We start from the raw sequence: 26,528 nt of genomic DNA, 5'->3' as shown, positions 1-26,528 counted from the left end.
TGCCCTGCTATTTCTTCCTTTATAATAGACTCAAGCATCTTCCCCACTACAGAGGTTAAGCTAACCAGTCGATAGTTCCCTATCTTTTGTCTACTTCCCTTTTTAAACAGTGGCATCACATCTGCTATTTTTCAATCTGCTGGGACTGCCCCAGAGTCCAGTGAATTTTGGAAAATTACTGCCAGACCACCTGCTATTTTTCCCACCATCTTTTTTAGTATACTGGGATGCATTCCATCATGGCCGGGAGACTTATCTATCCTCAGCTCCATTAGCTTACACAACACTAGCTGTTCTGTAATAATAATTGTTTCCAGGTCTTCACCTACATTTGTCTCTTCATCACTTACTGGCATGTTATTAGTACCTTCCACTGTGAAGACCAATGCAAAGTCAAGTTCAATGCCTCAGCCATTTCATCATATCCCATAACTAACTGCCCTTTCTCATCCTCTAAAGGACCAACATTTACTTGAATCACTCTTCTTCGTTTTATGTATTTATATCTGTCTTGTACTAGTTTTTTTCTCATACTCTATCTTACTTTTCTTATAGCTCTTTTTTGTGGTTTTCTGTTGACCTTTAAACTTTTCCCAATCTTCTAGATTCCTGCTGTTTTTGGCCACTTTGCATGCCTTGTCTTTCACTTTGATAGCCTGCCTTATTTCCTGAGATGTCCATGGCAGACTACCCCTCCTCTCACACTCCTTCTTTCTCACCAGAGCAAGTTTTGCTGAGCACATTGAAACATTTCTTTGAAGGTCCTCTACTGCTTGTCAACTGTTGAACCATAAAGTCTCTGTTTCCAGTTTACTTTAGCCAGATCCTCCCTCATTCTATCTTAGTCCCCCTTATCAAGCACAGGACCTTGGTATTGTATTTTATTTTCACATTATCCAGCTGTATTTTACATTTAACTATACTGTGATCATTCCTTCCAAGAGGATCCCTGACTATGAGATCATTAATTTTTCCTGTCTCATTACACACAAACAGATCTACGATAACTTGCTCTCTTGTCGGTTCCATCACATACTGTTTAAGAAAATTCTCATGGATATGCTCAATGAACTCTTCCTCAAGTCTATTCTGACTGAGCTGGTTCGACCAATCTACATGCAGATTGAAATCCCCCATGATAACAGCCATATCATTTTTAAAGGTGTTAGTTATTTCCTTGTTTATTGCCCGCCCTAATGTGATATTATTATTTGGTGGCCTATAGACTATGCCTATCAGTGATCTTTCTTCTTGGAATTCCTAATTTCCACCCAAATGGATTCGATCTCATGCTCCATAGAAGTTATATCATTTCTCAGCACCGCCCTGATGTCATCCTTGAATATCAGAGCCACACCACCTCCCTTGTATTCCTGTCTGTCCTTCCAAATAGTCTGGTACCCCTGGATATTTAATTCCCAGTCATGACCATTCTGCAACCATATCTCCATGATGGCTACCAAATCATATTCGTTCACGATGATTTGTGCCGTTAACTCACCAACCTTGTTGCAAATGTTATGAGCATTCAGGTAAAGTGCCTTCATGCTAGCTTTCTTACTGTCATGATTCACAACATCTCTAATATCTCCTGAGTTATCCTTCATTTTTGCTTCTTTCATGCCATGAACTTAAACCCTCATGCATACATGCTAACCTGTTGCTTACCTTTTCAGTTATTACCATACTTACTGTTGCCTTCCCTTTCCCTTCCTCCTGACCCATTGGTTTAAAGTCCTAGTGACCATGCTATTTATCCTTTTTGCTGGAACACTGGTTCCAGATTGGTTCAGGTTGAGACCCTCCCATCAGTACAGATCCCCCAGTTCCAAAACTGATGCCAATGCCCATGAAATGGAACCCTTCTTTCCCACACCACTCCCTTAGCCACGATTGTTAATGACTGACCCTGTTTTTCTGACTGTCCATTTGTATCCATTGGGATCCAATCAGGGTCAGTGTTGGGGCCATTGCTGTTGTGATTTACATATATTATTTAGACTTGAATAGAGGAGAGTTGATCGGTAAGTTCGCAGATATTACAAAAAATGGTGGAGTGTTAATTAGTGAAGTTTTTAGATTACGAGAGTAAATAGATGAACTTGTCAGGGGGGCTGATCAGTGGGTAATGGAATTCAATCCTGATAAGTGTGAGGTGATGCACTTGGGCTAGACTACATGGCAAAGGAATACATGATGAAATGTATGAGCATGGGAAGCACCGACCTATTGACTAACATTCATTTAAGCTTCAATCTACTCGGCTTAAAAAAAGACTTCCGCGCTTCTATCTCAATATATCAGGACTGAAACTAGCACTAACCTTTTACTCCAAGGTAATCCAATTCACTAAATCTATCATTCCCTTCTCAAGACCACTGTTCTACACAGCCATCCTGTTCCAAGACGAACCCACTCAAAGTCAAAAGCAAAACTAAATATTTCACTCTCTCAGCTCAGGATATTTTCCTTAAGCTTAAAAAAAATCAGATACCAGAACTCTCTAACAAAGGTTTTGAGGAGACTTTATTTACTATGCTGGATTGCAAACAATCTAAAATAAGCCCAAGTCCATTTGTACACAAATCTATTCATATTATAGCCAGGGTTCAATCACTGTTTTTAAATAAATCAACATGATTACCGAAATGTTTAAAAGTTAATATTTAACTTCAGATGCATAGAAAAATTCACGAGTCTAAATGTACAAGCTTAGAGCAACTAATGTTAAAATTATACACATAAATCTCAGTTTACGTTGCAGTTTGTCAGGGCAGTAAATGTATTTACCATGAAAGTATCAGGCAATTTCTCCATGACTTTCAACTGCACTATCATTGTTGACTACCCCAGCATCAAATAATGGAGGCTACCTTTCACCAGAAACTTTATAGATTAGTTTATATCAACATCATGATTCCAAGGTTGTAGTAGGAACTGAGTTTTGTGTAATGGACATTTTGGTTCTTGCTCCTTCAATGACACTTGATCATCCGATGTAGCATGCCTTTAAGAGACAGCTCATAATACAATCATTACAGGAGAAAGTGAGGATTGCAGATGTTGGAGATCAGAGTCATGGTGGAAAAGCACAGCAGGTCAGGCAGCATCCAAGGAGCAGGAGAAACAACGTTTCGAGCTTAAGTTCTTCATAAGGATTGAACGGCTTATACCTAAAGCGTCGACTCTCCTGCTCCTCGGATGCTGCCTGATCTGCCGTGCTTTTCCAGCACCACACTTTTCGACATATAATCACCACAGCATAACGTGTGTACTGAGATTAAAATGGTATAAGACTCCATCTTACCTACAGCCACCTGAAGCATGGCATGTTGATGAAAGCATGAAATTATTTGTGACTGAATAGCTTTGTAATAGATCAGACACTGAAATGCCTGGGACTATAACATATAAACACATCAAGAGCTGTAATAAATGTCTGTTCAGCTCCTCATTCCCTATGTCTAGCTCTTGCTTTATGATAGTTTACATAAACATCGCCACATAAGACACAAATGCACTAATGGAAGCAGAGGCTACACCACGTAGCAGCTTACCTGGGAGTGTATTGTGCTGAAAATGTGTTGCTGGAAAAGAGCAGCAGGTCAGGCAGCATCCAGGGAACAGGAGAATCGACGTTTTGGGCATAAGCCCTTCTTCAGGAATTCTGAAGGGCTTATGCCCGAAACGTCGATTCTCCTGTTCCCTGGATGCTGCCTGACCTGCTGCGCTTTTCCAGCAACACATTTTCAGCTCTGATCTCCAGCATCTGCAGTCCTCACTTTCTCCTGGGAGTGTATTGTAACAGTCAAGAAATTTGGAACCATCCAGGACAAAGCATTTTGGTTGTTTAGCACCCTACCACTTGAATAAACCGCCACCTTCACCATCACTCGTACTCAGGGACTTTACCAGCTATAATCCACAATTAACTATCCAAATATATCCAATATCCAAAACTATCCAATACTGCATTTCACAAATTGGCCAATGCTATTTTGAAAGGCAGCATCACCTACCCTCCATATAATACTGAAGTGTCTGCTATGGCTGGGAGGGTATACAAGAAATGTCACTGGCCGAGTAATACAGACCCCCAAGCTAATGCTGTGGGGACATGTGTCTGAATCTCATTATAGCAGGTGGTGACATTTGCATTCTTTTTTAAAAATCTGGATTAAAATCTAGTCTAATGGTAACCACGTAACTGGCCTTGTAACTGGTTCACTGATGCCCTTTAAAAAGAAAATCTCCCATCTTTACCTGGTCTGGTCTCCATGCGACTCCAAACCCATAGTAATGGTTTGACTCTTAACTGTCCTCTGAAATGGCCTTCAATGGTCATGTAAGAATGGGCAATAAATGCTGGCCCAACATCCTATGAATAAATAAAAAGGCCTAAACTTCAAATGCACTTATCATGAATTCAGGCATGAATCCTTTTGAATCTACCAATGGATAACTAAATAAAATATGAAATAAATGTAGCCTTGCCAACATTACCCACATCTTAGAAGCAAAATAAGTTTTACAATGTTGGAAAAAGTCCAGTTTGTAATGGCTTTTAATACCATTATTAACAATTAGTGTAGCTCTTATGGCTTTAACCATGCAATGATCACTGAGTCTGCTGTACTCTCTCACATCAGTAAAGTTATCAATAATAATTGATCTATTTTTATGACAGCATTAATGACTAAAGGTTGAAATTAGATCCCAAGTGTTTTATAATTATTTGAAAACACAACCATAATATACACATCAAAACTGTATTAAAATTACAGGTCACATAACTCCATCTTTACAAATTAAGCATGCAGTAATTCAAAAAAACATTTCCAAGTTAGAAACTACCGCTAAAGAAAAGAAAATAAATCTTTTGGCTGGAGTTTCGAAATGTCTTTCACTACACATTGCACAGAATGATGAGAATCCATGATTAATATCAATATATCATAAAAACCTTATGACATTTAACAAGTAGAATAATAGAAACAGATGGTCTTGCATTTCCATTACTGCAGAGAGAAAAGGCTTCATTTCCCATTGCATGATTAATCTGTTCTACAAACTAAGACTTTTAACCTTTCTTTTTCTTTTTTGTGTTAATCTGTTCAATAAATATTGTAGAATAAAAAAAGATAAGAGACTGAAAAATAAAGGTTTATCTTATGACAGCATGTTTATTTTGTCAAAAAGAAATGTTAAAATTTACTTGCAGTGGATCAAATGGACACTGATAAAACTGACTATACTGCTGAAATGAACAGACTTGTCTAATGCATCGTGGAATGTCTTCTTTAAAGTAGATGGATCCATGTGGTCTGAATTTCTTGGTTCAAATACTGTTAGCTTTGGCTGCTACAGAGAGTTTAGAAGTCCAAATAAAAGAAAATTGGCAGATATGGTAGGTTCTTCCAAGAGAATTTCTCATTTTTGAAAGACAAATATTGTACCATAATGATCCATCACAATCCATGAACTGTTCATCTTGAATACATAAGCTGTCATTCTCTTCATCATCAAAGGATCCAAAATCTGACAGCTACCACTTTTCAGAATTTCATAATTCTGATGCTAGGCTTAAAGTGTCTTCTTAAAAGATACAGACACTAGAATCATGCTGTGCTGAAAATAATGTTCATTTGACAATTCACATAAAATGAGTGGAAAGTGTCCATCCACTCTCGAATAGTTTGGTAATTGCTGAAAATCAGAAAAGTGCTTTATAAATACAAATCCTTTCTTACTTCTGATTGTGCTCTGGAGGCCAGTAATACATTTCTTGTGTTACTGGTTCTCAGATATTTTGCAAATCTCTGCCCACATAATTGGCTTTGCCTCACATTGCAAGACCATAACTTTTAAGAGTGTGCTCACATCTGGCCTTTCCATAAAAGATCACATGCCACAATGTCCTGTGGGTCAGGTTATCAAGCAAAGGCAGCTGGAGAAGTTTGCTCACCATCCTGTCGGCTATAACCTCCAAACTAAAAAGGCATCTTGATTTGTGGACTCAATGGAACTGATACAACCAGAGATTTTTTAATTGAAGGGTAGACTTCTGCCAAAGGAAAGGGAAAGCCAACAAAGCATACCAGTTTTTGAAGTTTCCCTTGACTTATGAGCATACAAACTACGGGCAAGAGTCCAGAAAAACATCATGGTGGATCTGATTGTGGCCGCAACGCCACATTCACACTAATCTCAATAATGTCTGACTCCATAGTTAGTCATGAATCTATCTTCATAATTAAAGGTTATCTCCATTGCTTTGCAGGGAAGAGAGTTCGAAAGACCTATGACCCTCTGTGGGAAAAGAAAGTTTTCTTCGTACCTTTTATTTTTAAACTGTGTCCCTAAACTCCAAGGGAGACTGTCCTAGAATCATACACACCTATTCCAAAGTATCAATCAAGACAACTTTTTTTCTGACAACTGCTTCTGACACTTTTATAGTCTTTCATAAATAAGGAGACTAAAACTGCATACAATACTCCAGATGGGAACTGACCAATGCCTGGACAACTGTAGCAAAACATCGCTACTTTTATATTTCATTCCCACTGCAATTGATGCCAACACTCTATTTGCCTTCATACTCAATTATGTGCCTGTACATGAACCTTACATATTTCAAATAAATTATATGTTCATGCAAATACCTCACAACTACAATTTCTCACCACTTAAATAATATACTGCTTTTCTATTCTTACTGCCAGGCTGAGCAAGATTACTGTTGCTCATGTTACCCTTCATAATACCCTTTGAAAATGAAAAAAGAGAATTTATAGAACTGTAAGCTTTTCTTAAACACCATAGATCTTAACAACATTTATGTACAGTCATTTTTTTAACCATCATGTGCTTAGTGCTCAATATTAACAGTGCTCTTTAAGGGCACATGTTTGCACTCGAGTCATTTCATAAGCCAAAGACCTTAAATAACTAACAATACACGATATTTGTGTAGGGTTTCTGGTCTGCCACCAGTAAGTTTTTGATTTTCAGGTGGTTTGAATCGCCCCCTTGGTTCTGATATTGGACTTGTGAATAGAAGAAGGCAGTAGACAGGTGTTTCAGGACAAAAGAAGCTCTGTGTTTATTTAACTACACAAAAATTAGTATAATACTAGAAATAAAAAGGCAAATTAAATAAAACAGTGAAATTGACAGAATTGTACAGAGGACAATAAATTGGATACACTATCCAATTAAACAGAGGTCAAAACACTATCCAAAGTTGAACAGCAGTTTTAATGACAGACACTTTCTCCAGGCTTCCTACCCTTGGGGTCCCTGCACTGTTACCATCCACTTTCCCCTCCCTGCTAGCTCGGTTGGAAATTTTGGGTTCTTGGGAGTTTCAGCTCACCACTGGAGAAAATACAGTTGTAAAGTGTGTCCCGTTGCTGTCGGTTCTTTTGGCTTGGAACAGGCCCATGTCTGGAAGCCCTTGTTCGGATAGTGCTTGGTTGGCTTCTTACCCTCTCGGGTGTCCTTTGTTGCATTGATGTTCTTGGTTTGTCTTCCCAACAAACTTCCCAGTTCGGCCTCCTTAGGACTTTATCATTTGAGTCCCAGGCCTACAAGTTGGTTATGGAAAATATCCTGATACCCTGTTGTTCTTGGTTGCAAAGCTGCTGAATAATGGTTCCATGCAGCTATCTTTGTGTCTTGTGTATTTTCCCAGAGCAAAGCCCAGCTGCCTGCCTTGCTCATTTACTTTTAAAAGTTATTTGAAACATCCAGGATTTCAGTCCAGTGTTTCAGAATATAAAGATTTTTTGCTCAATTTTACATATACTCGTTATTCTATATCCTAGAGTATCATTCTGGGTGAGCAAAAATCGTCGAGACCCTAAAGGTGACTCCCCAAATTACCTCAACTCAAACACTTATCTCCTCGCTTAGACACAATGCATTGTCCCCTGAAAGGAAAACACAAGGCAGGATCAGGGAAGATCAAAACAGACAGGTACAGTCCACAAGAGAGCATTAGATTCAAAATTTAAAAACATGTTACACACATTTCTCTTTTCATAGCAAAACAAGGTACAACCCCATCAAAGGTGCCAACCCCCCCCCACAGAACATAGTTCTCACACACACTACACAAACTATATACACTCGACCTGTCTACTTCATTTTACCTTCCCTAAGTAAGTCCAGTGTCAGAACCAGGAATCTGAGGGCGAGTCGAACCACCAGAAAATCAGCAAATTACTGATAGCAAACCCGAAACCCTACACTTGTACCCAACACAATGTGTCACCTTGAACATCGTGGACTCCTACATTAGTAGACACTCTGTACCTTTGAGGTCTTCAACCCCTTCAGCTGCTGGACAGATTGACAGAGTGAGGAAAGGCCATTGGAATCCATCAGCATCTCAAATACTTAGCAATCAAAGCTCAAAATGTAAAGCATGAGCCTAGCTATCCAGATTACTTATCTATCCATTCATCTACATCTAGTCCCAATGGATTGGTTTCTATAAATGACATTTCCTGATCCCAGGAAATCAAGTTTTAAAAATAATTTATGCACTGAGTTTCAACATTAGTAGAGATCACAAAATGGGCAGTGTTGGATCAGCTGTACTTATCATTTCTATTTTCATTACTCTTCTGACAGTTAGGTCCAGAAAGCTATCCAGTCCTTTCATCTAAGAAAGTTCTCTTGCGCCCACCTACTGACCAGTTGCCACTTCTGGTATGCCCATGCAGTTATACCTGCAGTTCCATGAATAAAATGGATGGTTTACATTTTATTCAGGTGGACTTGGCCTTTGTCGGCAAATATACATGAAACCCAGAGAGTTTGTGTCCACTCATACCTAGGTCCCAAAGAATTTTGTAATTATTTAATAGTGCTACCATGGCATTTCTGTTCTTAAGCTTTCTTGATGACCTTATTTCGAGTCAGTCAAAAAGGTCAGTGAAAGTGAAAAGGGGTTTTGAGAGTGCCATTTTGGGGAAATTGAGCAAGTCAAATATGGAGAATAGAAGCAGCAAGTTTGGGATGCAGACAGAACTGTAACTGTGAAAAGAGTATCTCAAAATAAAGTGTGGGAGATGATAGGGCATGGGAGGGTTCTGGCAGAATAAGAATCATTTACAGTCACCACCATCCTTCAATTGAGGGTATCAGGATATTTTCCATAACCAACTTGTAGGCCTGGGACTCAAATGATAAAGTCCTAAGGAGCTGCTTTGTTTCTGATATTCCCTACATAGATTCATTAGAACTGTCACTGAAGGGGGTTCAAATCTACAATCTGCTATTGTCTATGCAGTAACGGCATGACGGGTGGGCACAGGGGTTGATGGTGAACACATACATGTGGAAGTTCAGGACCAGCAGCAAATCGCAAGGGATGTGGTTCAGGCTGAAAATGCAGACTTCGTAACAAAAGGTCTCCTCAGGATGAGAAAATATAGGAGGCCCGCGTTCTTTCCTCTTCAATGGAATTTCCTTCAGGTGAATAATACACTGCCCTATCACCAAATGAGGATGCCCTGGATCCTTGTGACAGAACTGTGTCATTTGCAGGAGCATTACAAAAGGTTATAGACTGCACCCACATAGTGTTGAGTATGCCATATCACAACATGGCTAACTTCATTAATAGAAAAAGATTCCATCTGGTCAATGATCATTTTTGATCATTGCATACATACCTTATATATCTGTGCTTGGTATCCTGGAAGATTCCATGATGCTTTTATCCTTAATAACTCTCAGTTTCTGGTTTCATTCCAAGTTCTGTATGCCTTACAATGTTTGGCTACTATGAGTCAAATCATGGCTGATGAACCCATTACTCAATGCCCTGACTGAGGCTGAGCACTGATATAATCTTCCACTGCAGCCATTGAGGACCATATGACAGCATCCTTCAGATAAGGTTCCCATGCTTTTATAGGTTTGGGGATTCCTTGCAGTGCACTATAAAGAGAACGTGCTACATAATGCTTGCATGCTATGCTCCAGGCATCTGGAGCAGGAATAAAGAGGATCTGTTGTAAAATGAAGAACTCTAAAAGTTCAAGGAGAAAAATCAGGAGGAACATTATATACACCATGATATAAAATAGAAATGGGAAGGCAACAAGTGAGACAAGAGCTTAATTGACATTTGCTTCCAGTGGAACTGAGTTGGTTGAAGTCATCATTCATTGACTGTAAATATGTTGATACAGGACACACAAGCATTCCCCCTTTGCTCCCAAATGCAAACATACCAAGATGGACCTGGAGCATGGCAACTCTTTGTGAACTGTCCAAAGCGGATCTTATTCTTACATATCTTATAATCATCTTCTAAACCTGAATTCTAAGTCTATCAGAATTACAAACACTGCTTTCTTAAATCTACTTTCAGGTTTGAAAATTTTCCGACCAATAAGGCCCAATTTTAGAGGCCCAACCAGTGCAGGCACAAGATCTGACCCCACAGTGACCCGACATTGAGGAGGCTCAAGCAAACCGACCACAAGACTCTGCCCACCCTACTTCAGGATGCTCAAAGCTGAAAGTGGTGCCCAGCTCTTCATTAGCAGTGCACACTTACCTTCCAGAGTAGCAGACTTCCCTCGCTGATGCCCTGGATTGACTATGAGTAACCACCTATCCACAAAATATGGGAGATGCACTGGCCTTAATGTGAGACTGAAACTATGTGTTTCTAGGCCCCTTCCCCAGCATGCTGGTGGCAATGTCCAAACCACTGAAAATAAGATGGATAAAGGGGGAAATGAGTTGTGCAAAAAAGTTTAGAAATTCGGGTGATTTGGAATCAGATGATAATTTGCATCTCACACAGTTTTATGCTACATTGATTCATACAAAGTGCGAAATGTTGCTCTTCCATGAACTAATGAAATGAATAAGAGAATTTGTCTCTAACATTACCTTTGGAAACACTTAAGCATTAAATCAGTTCAAAGCTGTCTAAAAGGTCAGCAAATTGAGGGATCGAGGGGAAGGTAGATGTTAGGACCAATAAGTCAGAAAGGAAGGACAGGCAGAGACAAGTATATGAACAAAATGGTACAAATGATCTGAAGTGTGCTTATTTCAGTGCAAGGTGTATTATAGGTAAGGCAGAAGAGATTAGAACCTGGATCTGTTCATGGGACTATGATATTGTGGTCATTCCAGAGATTTGGTTGAGAGAGGGACAGGGCTTGCAGCTCATCATTCCAGGGTTTTGTTGTTTAAGATGAGATAGAGAGGAAGGTAAAAGAAGTGGAGGAGTTGCATTACTAATCACAGAGAATGTCCCATCTGCACTCAAGAGAGGACATACTGGAGAGCTCATCCACTGAGGCAATATCGGGAGAGCTCAAAAATAAAATGGGTTCAATCTCTCTGGTAGGATTATCCTACATGACTAGAAGAAAGTGAGGACTGCAGATGCTGGAGATCAGAGCTGAAAATGTGTTGCTGGAAAAGCGCAGCAGGTCAGGCAGCATCCAAGGAGCAGGAGAATCGACATTCCTGGCATGAGCCCTCCTATATGACTCCCTAACAGCCACTGAGACATTGAGAAACAAATATGTCGGCAAATTTTGGAAAAATGCAATAAAAACGGGGTTGTCATAAAGGGTGACTTTAACTTCCCCAATATTGTCTGGGACCTCCTTAGAGCAAGAGGCATAGACAGGGGCAAAAGTTGTTCAGTGCATCTAAGACGATTTCTTGAAACAGTATGTGGATAGTCCAACTAGAGGAGGGGCCCTACTGGACCTTGTACTGGCTAATGAGCTTGGCCAGGGGACTGACCTTTCAGTTGAGAGCATTTTGGAAACATTAATCACAACTCCTTAAGTTTTAAGATAGCTATAAATAAGGATAAGTCACACTTGTGGCAAGGTACTAAACTGAGGGAAGTTCAATTATGTCAGTATTATGCAGGAGCAAAGGAGGTATTAATTGGAAGGATCTGTTATCGGGCAAGTCCATATTTGACAAAGGGGAATTGTTTAAAGACCTGCTGAGTACAGTCCAGGGCCGAAATGTTCCAGTAAGGAGGAAGGTCAAGGACGGGAAGGTAAGGGACCCTTGGATAATAAGGAGATAGTGAATTTAGTCAAAAGGAGAAAAGAAGCATATGTAAGGTTTAGGAAAGTAAAATCGGGCATAGGCCTGAGGACTATAAAGAAAGTAGGAAAGAACTTAAGCAGACAATTAGGAGAGCAACAGGAGGACATGAAATCACTTTGTCAAATAGGGATAAAGAGAATCCCAAGGCATTCTATACATACATTATAAACAAGTGAATGACTAGGGAGAAGTCAGGACCACTCAGGGATAAAGGAGGGAACTTGTGCTTAGAGGCAGAGGATGTGGGTGAGATCCTAAATGAGTACTTTGCATCAATATTCACCCAGGTGAAGGATATGGAGGACAGTGAGATTTGTGTGGAGCATGTTAGTCTCCTCAGGCATTTTTAGATCAAGAAAGAAGTGGTGTTAGGTCTTTTGAAGAGCATTAAGGTAGACAGGTCCCCAGGGTCTGATGGTATCTACCACAGGTTACTGAGACAGGCAAGAAAGGAGATGGCTGGGGCCTTCACCAAGATCTTTGTATGCTTGCTCACCTTTCGAGAGGTCCCGGAGGATTGGCAAGTAGCTAAAGTTGTTTCTCTCTTCAAGAAGGGGAATAGGGAAAATCCAGGAAACTATAAACAATTCAGTCTCACTTAGGTGGTTGAGAAGCTATTGGAGAGAATTCTTAGGAATAAGATTTACACACATTTGGAAAAGCGTAACCTAATTAGGGACAGTCAACATGGCTTTGTGCAGGGCAGGTCATGTTTTATTAAATTGATTGAATTTTTCATGGAAGTGATGAAGGTGATTGATGAGGGTAGAGTCGTGGATGTTGTCTACATGGATTTTAGTAAGGCTTTTGACAAGGTCCCTCATGGTAGGTTCATCCAGAAGATTAAGATGCATGGGGTCAATGGTAACATGGTTGTATGGATTCAGCATTAGCTTGGCAATAGATGGCAAACAGTAGTGGTGGAAGGGTATTTTTCTGGCTGGAGGTCTGTGACTTGTAGAGTTCCACAGGGATATGCACTGGGACCTCATGTATATGTTTTTGATATGTTTAAATGAGTTGGATGAAAACATAGATGGATGGGTTAGTAATTTTGTAGACAGCACAAAGACCGGTGGAGTTGTGGATAGTGTAGAGAGTTGTCAAAGGATACAGCAGGATGTAAGTCAGTTATGGATGGAGAAATGGCAGATGGAGTTTAATCTGGGTAAGTGTGAGGTGCTGCACTTTGGGAGATCAAATGTTAAGGAAACGTATTGAGTTAATAGCAGGATCCTGAACTGTATTGATATACAGAGAGATCTTGGGGTTCAAGTCCATAGCTCCCTGAAAGTGACCACACAAGTAGATAGGGTGGTAAAATATGTATATAGTATGTTTACTTTTATTGGTCGAGGAATTGAGTAGAAGAGTCAGATATCATGTTGCAGCTTTATAAAACTTTGATTAGGCCACACTAAGAGTATTGCATTCAATTCTGGTTGCCACATTACAGAAAGAATCTGGAGGTTTTGGAGAGGGTGCAGAAGAGGTTTACCAGGATGCTGCCTGGATTAGAGGGTATAAACTAGAAGGAGAGGCTAGCAAAACTTGGGTTGTTTTCTCTGGATCAGCAGAGGCTGAGAAGACACTTGAGGACAGTTTATAAAATTATAAGATGCATAGATAGGGTTGATGGTCAGAATCTTTTTCCCAGAGTTGAAATGTCTAAAACTAGGGGACCATGCATTTAAGCTGAGGGTGGAAAGTTCAAAGGAGATTTGAGGGGCACATTTTTACACAGGGAGTGGTGGGGGTTTGGAACACACCATCAGGGGTGGTGGTGCAGGCAGAGTCAATAGGGTGCTTAAGAGACTTTTAGATAAGCACATGATTATGCAAGGAATGGAGGGATGTGGAAAAAGGGCAGCAGAAGGGATTAGTTTGATTTGGCGCCATGTTCAGCACAACATCATGGGCCGAAGGACCTGTTCCTGTGCTGTATAGTTCTATGTTCCACATTCTATGTAATTTATTCACAATACCAAAAGGAGGAACACTACCACACTTGTGAAAATGTAAAATATTAGTACACAATTTGAATTGTTTCTTTGAAAAGCCATAGTAATGTGATCAATTGTTAGACTATGACTGTATCAGTCATTTACTTAAATTTGTGACTGTATCTTATATTTCTTCTATTTGCAATAAGCTGATTCATCAGCAAAAAGCCAAGGTCAGATGATTTTATTGTTGTGAAAATATTGTTTACTACATAAGTATTTACCACCAATATTACAGAGCAGTTCTGATTAGATAATGATTGCTTTAAGAAGCATAATTAATTTATCTGTAAAGGGAATTTACATGGTGCACTGACAGAAACCTTTTATTAGTAAGAGAAATTGTATTGTTCTCTTCTTTCATTGTAGATGTTTGTTATTATTCTGGGAACATAACACAACTTAGTTCATTCTAAATGATTACACTTGAAAGAGCAATATAGATGCAGCATTCACACAAACGTCTTTGGTCTTGATTTCAATTTGCATGAACCAGCTCTGAAGAGGAGTCAATTCAACAGAACTCTAGGCTGCACAAAGCCACCCTTGTTATGGATAACAGTGAACAGTTTGTTTTACTGAATAAACCATTGTGCCTTCGTGCATCAAGCGAAAAAAGAAAACAAATCCTTTTTATTAGCAGTCTAACTTATGACGCACAACACTCACAGGAAATTACAGTCCTTTGCATCACTCATGGGGTTGGGGGAAGCCCTGAAAATCAACAATGTTTTATGATGCAGTCTGCATTGTAAAGAGAAACTGTTTTTTGCCTCTGAAAGCCAAATGGTACAGTCTGTTCCTCAAATAAGCGTCAATGTTTTAAACTTGATTGTTCATTAGTTTCAGCTTGAGTTTTACTCATATATAGCGACTAAATGCCATAAAAGAGTCTTCTGATCATTTCAATTAACACAAAAGATAAATTTCCTATAAACTTAATATTTTGGATGCTGGAAAATCTCTTCAATTCAGCTTTCCAATAATAAGTTCAAAATTGTTCAGTTACTTTTATCAGTTTGCTGTGGTTTCCTTGTTCTATATTTTGCAATGTCAATTTTTTTTTTAAAATCAGGTATGCTGAAGTTAAAGAGCTGAAATGTCTTTCCTGCTCACAGGTTTGAAGTAGCAAGTAAAGAGCATATGTCTGAAAATAAAAGTTTGGAAATTGTTTACAGTGATTCCACCAGGCGATGTACACTGAGTCAAAATAAAGTTACTCCCTCCAACATCTCCATTACTTTAATAGCAGAAGGAAAAATTTAGGACAGCCAAAAAAGCTTCCATTCAATTACATAGCTCAGAGAATTTGAGTCTAGTTTCACTTCATAAAACCTATTTGCACTTTGAGGTTTTTATCCCTTTGCAGTTCTAGGAAACCAAGAACTGTATTTCTACATCTTTGTTATACTTGATGTCTTTCTCAAAATACTCTGTATAATACATCTCAGAGATCATTACAATGAGTATGTACCCAGTTGCAAAATTCTCTCCCATCCAGAAACACCAGAAATCTGTATTCCTTTCAATTCAAATAAAATAATGCACTTAAGTAGCTTTTTAATCATATTTTAATCCCTTGAAATTGTGCAAAATGAATTAATACAAATAAACATGCAAGCACTCAGCATCAGCAGTATCTTTAAGTTGGTTCTCAGGATGTTTATATGGTATCAACCTGGGAGTATAAAGACAATAGAGTTTAATACCTTTCTTCAATATATTATTTGGTTATTATTTTTCCTAGCCCTGTGAACAGATTGGGACATTGCTTTCTGAAAGAGCTTTCTGTTGCTTATGTTCTCTTCCAATTTTTTGAATGAGATTGAGGTCAATACATGCCCTTCCACCTCAGAGAGAAGTTTTTGGGTTGTGAATTACATGAAGGTTTTCTAATGTTGGGATCCTTATGTTGGAGAGTTGTTTGTAATGTACCTTTTATGTTAAGTGTAATCCCCCCAGATGATAGGGTTGAACTTCTGTCAACTGTTTTGTTAACATACCTCTCAATCCATAACACTTGTTCCAGCATCTAACTTGAAATTTATAAGAATGTCAAAATAATTGATCCAGGTCCCTGATTTCCCCCAGAAAAAACCATTGGTTTCTTCAATTATGGATCTGTTCATCTAACTTACCTTTGTGTAAATGTAGTTCTTCAATCTTCTGCTTTTCAGTAGTCTTAGTTCAGCACATTTTTTGAAAGTGGCCTACTTTCTTACAATAACGGTATTCACTTCTAAAAACTAAACACTATTTGCACTTTGAGGTTCCCTGCTCCACAGCATTAGCAAGGCCTTGTAATGACTGACCTCTGTCCCACCCACTACATTGGGTTACTTTGTGTTTCTTTTATGGTTTTATAACTCAATAAATTAATGGATTCTGTGGAAATCCTGTAGCAAGTTTTATTTTGTCTCCTTAGAACTGGTCTGTTTTACTTCCAGGCCACTGTATCATTCACCTAAGCGGCAACTTTTTCATGTAGAGGGGGTTGCATATATGGAATGAGCTGCCAAAGGAAGTGGTGGAGGCTGGTACAATCACAACATTTAAAAGGCATCTGGATGGGTACATGAATATGAAGGGTTTAGAGGGAGATGGGCCAAGTGCTGGCAAACGGAACTAGATTAATCTAGGATATCTGGTCGGCATTGACGGATTGGACTGAAGAGTCTCTTTCCATGCTGTATATCTCTATAACTCTATGAACATAGAAAGGGCTTTCTCTGGACTCAGGTTTTCTTTAGAAAGTAATAAATTTGCCTAAAATATTTTTCCCTGACTTTAATGCACCAGAGTCATATCTCTCTGTTAACTTGTAGAGAACAATACTGAAATCATCAATGGATTCATCTGGATGCAGCGCCATTTTGTTTAATGATATCCCTTCAAGAATTTTATTAGTTCTGGGGTTGGAATAATTGTCAAAGGCTTTCTATACCTCATTGAATTTGTCAGCAATTTTATGTACCCATTGGAGATCAATAACATCATCTGCTACATTCCCAGTTGTGTACACAAACAAATGTAATCATTCACACCTCTCTGAGATATCCAGTGAAATACCAGTTCTGATGCCATAGCTTCCTAATGCGATTAGCTGTTTTAATTATTTAAATATTTTTATTCTGTAGTAATGGTGACTCTCCCATGCTTCACTATGTTATACCAAGGCTTTTCCTGCCCTTTGTGGTTGTTATGGGAGTTTGCTGCCCTTTGTAGCTGTAAAGAGTATTTTCCAGCGCTTTATGGCTAAAAGGAGGGTTCCCACTGTTCCTGGCTGTAATGGAAGGTTTCTCACCCGTTGTGGCTGTAATGGAAACTTTTCAGCACTTTGGAGCCTCAATATAACTAGTAATTACATTCTGTTGGCTTTCAGAAAAAAAGTTCCATATTTCTCACAGTATCTCATACGTCTCTACACAATGCATACCTGCTTTAATTGGTTTGGTTTTCTTCAGAATGTACATATTTTCTCTCATGATGCTCTTAGTTTTGCATTAGCAGCTCTGTCTTGTAGTATTGAAGTGCCATGGTGACAACATTCAATTGGAGCCTCCTTTAATTAAAATTACTGCCCTTTCAGTTTAAATTGCTTCACCATCTAAAGTTTCCATTTTTACGTCAGGAATTTTTTGTTTTGACTCATGCAATCCTTGATGAATGATTTGTTTATTGACGTAACTTGGAATCAGGAGCACTTCCACAGACCACCACCTCATGATGTAGCCTTTACCTTTGTTTTGGAGCTACAAATTTCTTCTATTGCTGTACAGTTTTTGTCAGATCTGAATTGCTTCCTGTGACATTCTCTAAAGTATCATTCTGTATTGAGGCTTGATATGAGTTTTGCAGGTTTCACAGCCATCACCAGTTTATGTCCATGGGATACTGGGCACAGATGTGAGGGAAATTTGCTGTCAAAGAACAAACCAGACCCCTGAACAAAACACAAGTGACCAACAAGACAGTACAACTCAACAACACTGGCAGCAAAAACATAATGAATATGGTGCATAATTTAAATGTATGTATGAAGTTCAGCTCCACAACAGCCATAGAAGACATCATTGCATATAAGAGAAGAATTTGGCATGATACTTACAGTTTAGGTTCATAGAATCCCTATAGTGTGAAAACAAGCCCTTTGGCCCAACAAGTCTACACTGACCCTCCGAAGTGTAAGCCATCCAGACCCCTACTCTACTATCCTATATTTACCCCTGACGAATGCACCTAACCTACAAATCCCTGAACACTATAGCCAATTCACCTAACCTGCACATCTTTTGACTGTGGGAGGAAACCGGAGCACCCGGGTACAAACTCTCAACAGACAACCGCTCGAGCCTGGGATCGAGCATGGATTCCTTGCACTCTGAGGCAGCAATGCTAACCACTGAGCCACCATGCCAGTTGAGGGAGAATCATTCCAATGTCTCTTAGATCCAGGAGGTCATGTATTAATTGTGTCTGTTTTGGCCCTTAGTTACCTCATTTAAAGTCTTCTGTGATTACTTTTGCTTCACAGACATGCCTTTCTTTAATTGGCATGGACCAATGACATTGTCAGGATTGCTTGTGATCAGCATTTGCATCCCACTCACGAGTACACTGTATGCATTTCACTGTATGTAATGATATGATTTCAATCATTTCAACCTTAAATTGGCAAGTGCCTGATTGACATAATTGCCCCTTTAAGGGCTTCCCAGCACTTAGATGTGGAGCCCAATACTGAGTCCATCCACTCTAGTGTGTTTGCAGTCTTCTTCCATTCATCACATTTAGCACATGGCGGATCAAAAAGGTAGCGAACACTGTGCTTGACACATAGACTGCCAGTTTGACCTAGTCTTCAGATCCCCTCCTAAAGCTCCAGGTCCCTTTCCACTTAAACTAAAGCAAAGAACTGCAAATATTCAAGGTCCAAAAAAAAATTTCTGGTGAAACTCAGCAGGCCTGGTAGCATCTTTGGAAAGAAAGCAGAGATAATGATTCGAGTCTGGCGACTCTTCATCAGAATATTAACTCTGCTTTCTTCCCACCTATGCTGCCAGACTTGCTGAGTTTTGCCAGCAATTTCTCTTTTTGTCCCTTTTTACCTAACTCTTCCTGGCCATCTCTACTGAAAGTGCATGCGTTCCCATCCACTCCCTTGAACTACAACTTTCACCCTCAGCTTTACCTCTGCAGCCCCATCATTTTAGTTTGGTCACACTCACCATGTTGCTGCATAGTTCCCAGTCCTGGTCAGAGCTGTGATGAGAACCTATCACCCTATCTCCCTTGCTCTACCTCCCTCATCTATCAAATCTCCTTCCTTCACTATGCTTGTTCCTTCCCATCCCAGGTTGCTGCCTCCAATCATACTGTTGAATCTCTCACCTTCCCTTTGCAACTGTACCTCGAGAAACTCTGGGTGACGTTAATTCTGCTGACCCCCATGGCTGACCATGCTGTACACCTTGAACAACATCATCAGACAAACGGAATGATGAATTACCAGATTTCTAATCGATCTCCATGCATCTCTCCAACTGACCATTCATTAATCCCCTGCCTAGTTATACTGGACCTACACAATTGACTATGGCCCCACTCCCCAGACTGTAATGAATTGTGCTCCCTGACCCAGAACACTTTAGTGGACATCTTACGAGGCCAAAAGCCCTGGATTGATTGGAGATGATGCACTGGGATTCCTCTGATGAACAGCAGCCCTCCCTTCACTTGACTAAAGACTATTTCACTTTGACTTTGAGACATGACCATTCCTTTGATTCACATGCAGTGTGTCTGCCGCATAGATTCTTGGCATGTTTTGTAGATATGAGACTGACATAGTACTGTGCCAAATAGTACCATGTCCACCCTCTTAACTGATGACTACTGACCAGCATGACAAATGTTGTGTCTGTGCTAAACTGCAAGGCAAGACAGAATTATGGTGAGCTTCTAAACTGTACCTGTGGGGATAGAGAGTAAAAGGCAAGGCATGAGTACTGAAAGCATCCAGGTATTACTAAGTGAGTGAGCAATAAGAAAGTAAGCAACCAGTTCTGAGATGCAGCCTGGTCCAATTTGTGATCAGTGCCTGTCCTTGTGCGCAAAGCGGTCTTGTGGCAACATGACAATGAAAGGTGCCATGGTGCTCCAAAAGTGCAGCGTGGCAGTGTAGAATTCTACTGATTAGAGATATATCATGATGGTGGGGAGTTGTTGGCATATCGGATGCCAATGTCCATGACCATGAGGTGCATGTAGGCACTGCCTATGGACCATGCCCTTAGACATTTGGGATTTGGTTAGCTCAGATGGCAGGATGGCTGGTTTCAGATAGAGAATGATGCCAACAGCCCGGTTTCAATTCCCATATGGCTGAAGTCACCAGGAAGGTCCCGCCTTCTAATCTTTGCCCCTTGCTTGAGACATGGTGACTTTCAGATTAAACTCACTTCCAATCATTTCACTCCTGACGTTGCAGATAAAATGTAAAGGCTCTATATAACTTCTGATATTCAAAAGAAATTGTTAGCCATGGATGTGTCACAATGTAAATTTGAATTGACTTTCAGTCCCAACACACATGAGACCCTGTCTCTATCCAGTTGGAGAAAATATGCCGAAATTTCAGGTAGATGCCGCATTGTCAGGACTGAATGATCTAAAGTTTGGTTCCTCTATTTGTTTTGATTTAAACTGAATTCATCAGGCTCTACAGCAGAAACCAGCATTTCGAATTCTGCCACTTTTAATGCAGAGTCTGATTATATCTAATGGTCTTTAAAAGCTTTATCTGTACAAAAACAGTAACCCAAGATGTGAAGAGTCTATTGTAAAGTATATGCTAAAATGTAAAGATGAGTTCAGTGTATCCACTGATTTAAAATCCATTTTCCTTGGCTTTTTGATGCACTGTCCCTCACAGAAATATATCAATCTACTCTTGATGGAATTACGACTTTAAAAATGGACAATGTATTAAATGTAATATTTTTCTGGACCAATAATATAAAACAGATATATGAAAGTTAATGTTAAAATAAATAATGCTTTGTTTTGTACATTTAAAATAAAATCATTTCATGAGCTATTTTTTTAAACTTCCATGAACCTTCAATGAGGAAATCCATTTTTTGTTGCAAAACTAGCTACATAATAGCAACAATGTTTTTCCCTCTCATCCACATCTGACTACAATACTGTAAAGCTCTTAAAATATCCATTTCTATAGAGTATTGAGGTATGATTACTTCATTGATAATATTAATGAATCTCGGCACTGCTACAAACAAAACAGTACATTTGATGCTTTTCTGTTTCTCTGCTATAAAAATGTCATTATGGCAAGGACAAACCTCAGTGCTAATGGCACTTTTGTTATTAGTGAAATTAATATTTTCCGGTCGTCAAATTACCCTTTTAAACACATGCTACAATCATGCTATTATCAGCTAAAATCATACTAGACAATTTAAGTAATATTATCTATGTTCCTGTATATAGAGGAATATTATAATACAAAACAATTATGCCAAGAAACAAAAGATTGTGACTAAAAGACATCATGCTGGGTAAAAAGGTTCTAACCATTATTGTGTAGGCACCACCAAGGCAAAATCACATTTTTTTGTTACTCATTTAAATGATTAGAACTGGAATATCAAGAAATATTTTGCAATTAATGCACTTTCAAAAGCTGGGGAAATATCCTAGATATTTTCTCATCTAAAGTTGTTTAACACCACAGCTAAGGGTGATTACTGACCATAAATTATACCAAATGAATAGGTAAAAAATAAATTGTTTGTAAATGGTAAACAAAGCTCTTCATTACTTATCAGAAAGGAATCACTGCAAAGCACCTGATGGTGAGATCTTGCATATCTAGGCTATCTCAGTAGTTTTGCTCATCTTCTTCATTTGATACCAAAGAATCCCATAGTTTGATTGCCATAAGATTCGTCCTCAATGTTTAAATTTTTGATGAGCTGAATTAACACCTTTAAAAATCATTTCCATTACTGAATATCCTTAAAAATAAAATATCTCTGCCTCCAAAATAAATAATAGGTGCCAGTAGAATATAAGATAACAGATGTGATTCTTCAATGGTCTGGTGCCAGCAGGGAATCATACTCAGAGGGCTAGAGGTGAGGCGACTAAAATTAAAGTTTCGTGGCTCTGAGCTCAATGTTCTCTCCTTGTGAGCACAGCTTTCATAATCAGATCACACAACTGTAGACAAAAACTGGGTAGAGATTATAGGCTTTACTTTGCTGACTAAACTGAAGGCACAATTTTTGTCTGGACCAACCTCAATGTTCTAATATTTTTGTGAAAAGGTCATGTCAAAACCTTTAATCTTGTTATTTACAAAATAATAGGGTAAATACAGTTTGAATGCTTACACATGAATTGGCGTGGAGCTGCCAGTGTTGAACTGGGTGGACAAAGTCAAAAATCACATGACACTGGGTTATAGTCCAACAGGTTTCAAATAACCCTGTTGGACTATAACCCAGTGTTGTGTGATTTTTTACTTTATGCATAAATTGACTGAATTCATCGATAGGCTGAGGTCAACCCATCAATATTATCTAATGTTGATCTGATTCAGGCTGTATGTGATGAGCTGCTAGTTGTCCATTGAGTACTGGCTATTTTCCTTCCACTTGGAAAAATAAATATGGACACTGGGAGGTGAAATATTGAACACAAGGGATATTGATGTCATATATCCAGGACTAGCAGGAAGGAAGGGTAGGAGTGCCCCAGTTTCTCTTTTCAGTTTTTCTTTCTGATCAGCATTATTTCAAAGAGTGCTATGGGACTGGTGTTTCGGTTACTATTCCATGAGACATTAACAAAAGCTACTTGGCAGCATTATGGAAATTTCACAAATCCTTCTCACTTGTATTTTCAGTTTGTTTAGAATTATTGCACTGGAACTTACAATAAGTTTTCATATTGTATCACTGGGTAGCTAAGGTAGGGCAAGGGGAGAAATGGTCATCAAATTAGCTGGGAGAATGTAAATGTGAAGAGAAAAGGAAAATTTTGAAACCCTAGAAGAAATCTGAAAGACTGATATTCAACATAAAAAGGAAATAGGAAGTGGTGTTATAGGTTGTGTAAAGAACAAACAGGATAATACAAATGCTAAAAATACTAGCTTGCGACCAAGGGTTAGGAAAACAAAAAAATGTTTAGCGATTATTTTACACCAATTTTTAATGTAAAAGATTAAATTAGGATTGCAATTTGTTCAAATTATTTCAAAAATGAGAAATTATATGATGAAACGCTCAATTTGTTTTCTTATATATAATTAAAACAATGAAAGTTAAAGGTAACCTGATAGATATTTTCAAAACTAGAAAGATTCTGAGAGAGTGAGTGGTGAAAACATATTCCAAACAGTTCAGCAAATAATTAATGAGGATAGACAATTTTAATAATCATGCAAAAACAAGGAAGAATGTGAGAATTTTCCACACAATTCCAGCATGGCATGACCCATAGGAAATGGGGAGCACAATAGTAATCAGTTCCCAGCAAGGGCGAACTCACAAGGAGAGTGCAAGTAAAGCTTTAGCTTTGAATTGTAATACAAGTGCAATCAAGACAGAGTTTCATAGACTCTCTACAGTGTGGAAACAGGCCATTTTGGCCTATCAAGTCTACACCAACCCTCCGAAGAGTGACCCATTCCCCTATCCTATTACTCTACATTTACCCCTAACTATTGCACCTAACCTACACATCCCTGAACACTATGGGCAATTTAGCATGGCCAATTCACCTAACTTGCACCTCATTTGAATTGTAGGAGGAAACCCATGCAGAGATGGGGAGAATGTGCAAACTCCACACTGACGTTACCTGAGGGTGGAATTGAGCCCAGGTCCCTGGTGCTGTGGGGCAGCAGTGCTAACCACTGAGCTACCATACCACCCCTTCTAAGGACCTTCGTATAAGGGGTTGTTGCAAGCCAAATAGACTTTCTTCTGTAGGTACTCAATACTCTTAGAACACTCTGGATACACAACTTTACTTGGGAGTTAAAGCAACGATTCCTACTTGGCTGATAGTGTCTTGGACCTCTTCAACTATTCAGTCCATTGAGGACTTAGGTTTGACATTTAAACCAGGTATTTTAAGATATTCTTAGTCTGGGGCAAGTTGCTGCTGCAGGCATTGAAAAGAAATAGCCTGGAATGTCTCCTCCCACTGCATGATAATGAGTGTAATTTCTACTACCCGCGCAGAACCAGTCAAATGATTTGGCACAGTCTCAAGAAATCCTAGGACTGTGCTGAAGGCAGGTGAAGAATACCTGGCAGATTAGGCCTCTGGCCCTTTCTCCTCCTCACTGAATTTGAGGAAGACGGATGTTACAGGCACCATGACAATGTTTATGTACTCTGAAAGCTTGCAGAGCGTGAATGAGCACAATTGAAGAAAATGACATGACCTTATTCTGAGCTGCAAAAATTGTCTAAATCCACACTCATGTTGCAAGCTCAGCTGATCCATCAGCATGACATGTGCTTCTGAGAAACAACAAATTACCCCAATATCTCCAATCAGAATATTACAATGCAAAAACATTTTCAGCATGAACTTTTATTTACTTACAAGGCAATTTTCAAAAGTTGCACCAGTCATGTGATTTTGCAAAATGAACCAAATGTTTTTATAATTTTGTAAATTAGATAACTTTTTAACATGGATTCAAAATATGACGGAAATTATCTTTGTCAATTAAAGCAAAACATTTACTGGCCAATTAAAACAATACAGTAATGCGTTAGTAATAATAATGTCCAAAGTAGTCTTCATAGCATAAACATAGCATAGCAAGTAAGCATAAATCTAACAAAATTCAAAACCAGCTTCCTAAATTTCTTGGGCACCTTTGTAAAGTTTAATTTGCTAATATTTACATGTCTCAGATTGCTGAAGCACATTACCTGGTATCTGTCTATAGTTTACATTTCTGAAAATGTTTGCAGATAATTTATTTCATAGGTCCATCATTCCCTAATACCCTACAATGCTCACACAATTATTACATTGGAGAGATTTAGTAATCTTGAATGCATTACGTTTACACACAAAGAGAGGTAGATATTTCAACCTCTCTTCCACAAATGTCAGTAAATGTTGGCTCAGTGGTTAATTTTAAATCTGCAATAGATGATTTTTTTTTCAGCAAAGGTATTACTGGATATGGGTCAAAGGTAGGTATATGGATTGAGGCCATATATCAACCATGATCTCAGTGAATGGCAGAACAGGTACAAGGGACTGAATGGCTTCCTCCTGCTCCTAGGTTCCTAAACAATTTCTGGCTCTGTTTTGTAAAGCCACTTTTCACTCACTCACTAGGTTAAATGCTAATTTTATTTATTTTCATCAAATTCTCACGTCAATTCTTGTTAAATTTTGTTCTGTCTCCTCGAGACTCAGTTATTCAAATGAAATGTTGACTGAACCCTCACATTCTTTTGATTTTTTTGATGTAATGAGTGTCATTGGCCAGGCTAGTATTTATTTTCATCCTTAATTGCCCTTGAAATGGGGGTGTTGAACTGCCTTCTGGAATCACAACAGTCCTTCAGATGTAGATGCTGTAATAGTGCTTTTAGACAGTGAATTCCAAGATTTTGTATCAGTGATAGTGAAGGAAAGGCAATATAATGCCAAGCCAAAAATGTGTGTGACTTGGAGGAAAACCTGTATTCGATGATGTTCTCATGTATCTGCTGCCATTGGCCTTCTAGGTGTTTGGGTTTGAACATTTGGAAGGCACTATCAAAGGATCTTTGGTGAGATACTACAGTGCAACACAAAGATGTTAGCCATTGTTGACACCATAGGTGCGAGTGAATAGTGAAGGTGATGGATAGGGTGCCAATGAAATGGACTGTTTTGCTTTGGATGTTATGAAAGCATCATCAATAATGCTATTAAGCAGCAGTTGCAAAAAGACCACTCCCTCCGTGACTCCCTCGTCAGATCCACACCCCCCACCAACCCAACCTCCACTCCCGGCACATTCCCCTGGAACCGCAAGAAAAACTTGCGCCCACACCTCCCCCCTTACTTCCCTCCAAGGCCCCAAGGGATCCTTCCATATCCGCCACAAATTCACCTGCACCTCCACACACATTATTTACCGCATCCGCTGCACCCGATGTAGCCTCCTCTGTATTGGGGAGACAGGCCGCCTACTCGCGGAACGTTTCAGAGAACACCTCTGGGACACCCGGACCAACCAACCCAACCACCCCGTGGCTCAATACTTCAACTTCCCCTCCCACTCCACCAAGGACATGCAGGTCCTTCGACTCCTCCATCGCCAGATCATAGCAACATGACGGCTGGAGGAAGAGCGCC

Source organism: Chiloscyllium plagiosum, chromosome 2 (assembly GCF_004010195.1).
Source record: "Chiloscyllium plagiosum isolate BGI_BamShark_2017 chromosome 2, ASM401019v2, whole genome shotgun sequence".
Lineage (NCBI taxonomy): Eukaryota > Metazoa > Chordata > Chondrichthyes > Orectolobiformes > Hemiscylliidae > Chiloscyllium > Chiloscyllium plagiosum.
Note: the sequence above shows the minus strand (reverse complement) of the source record.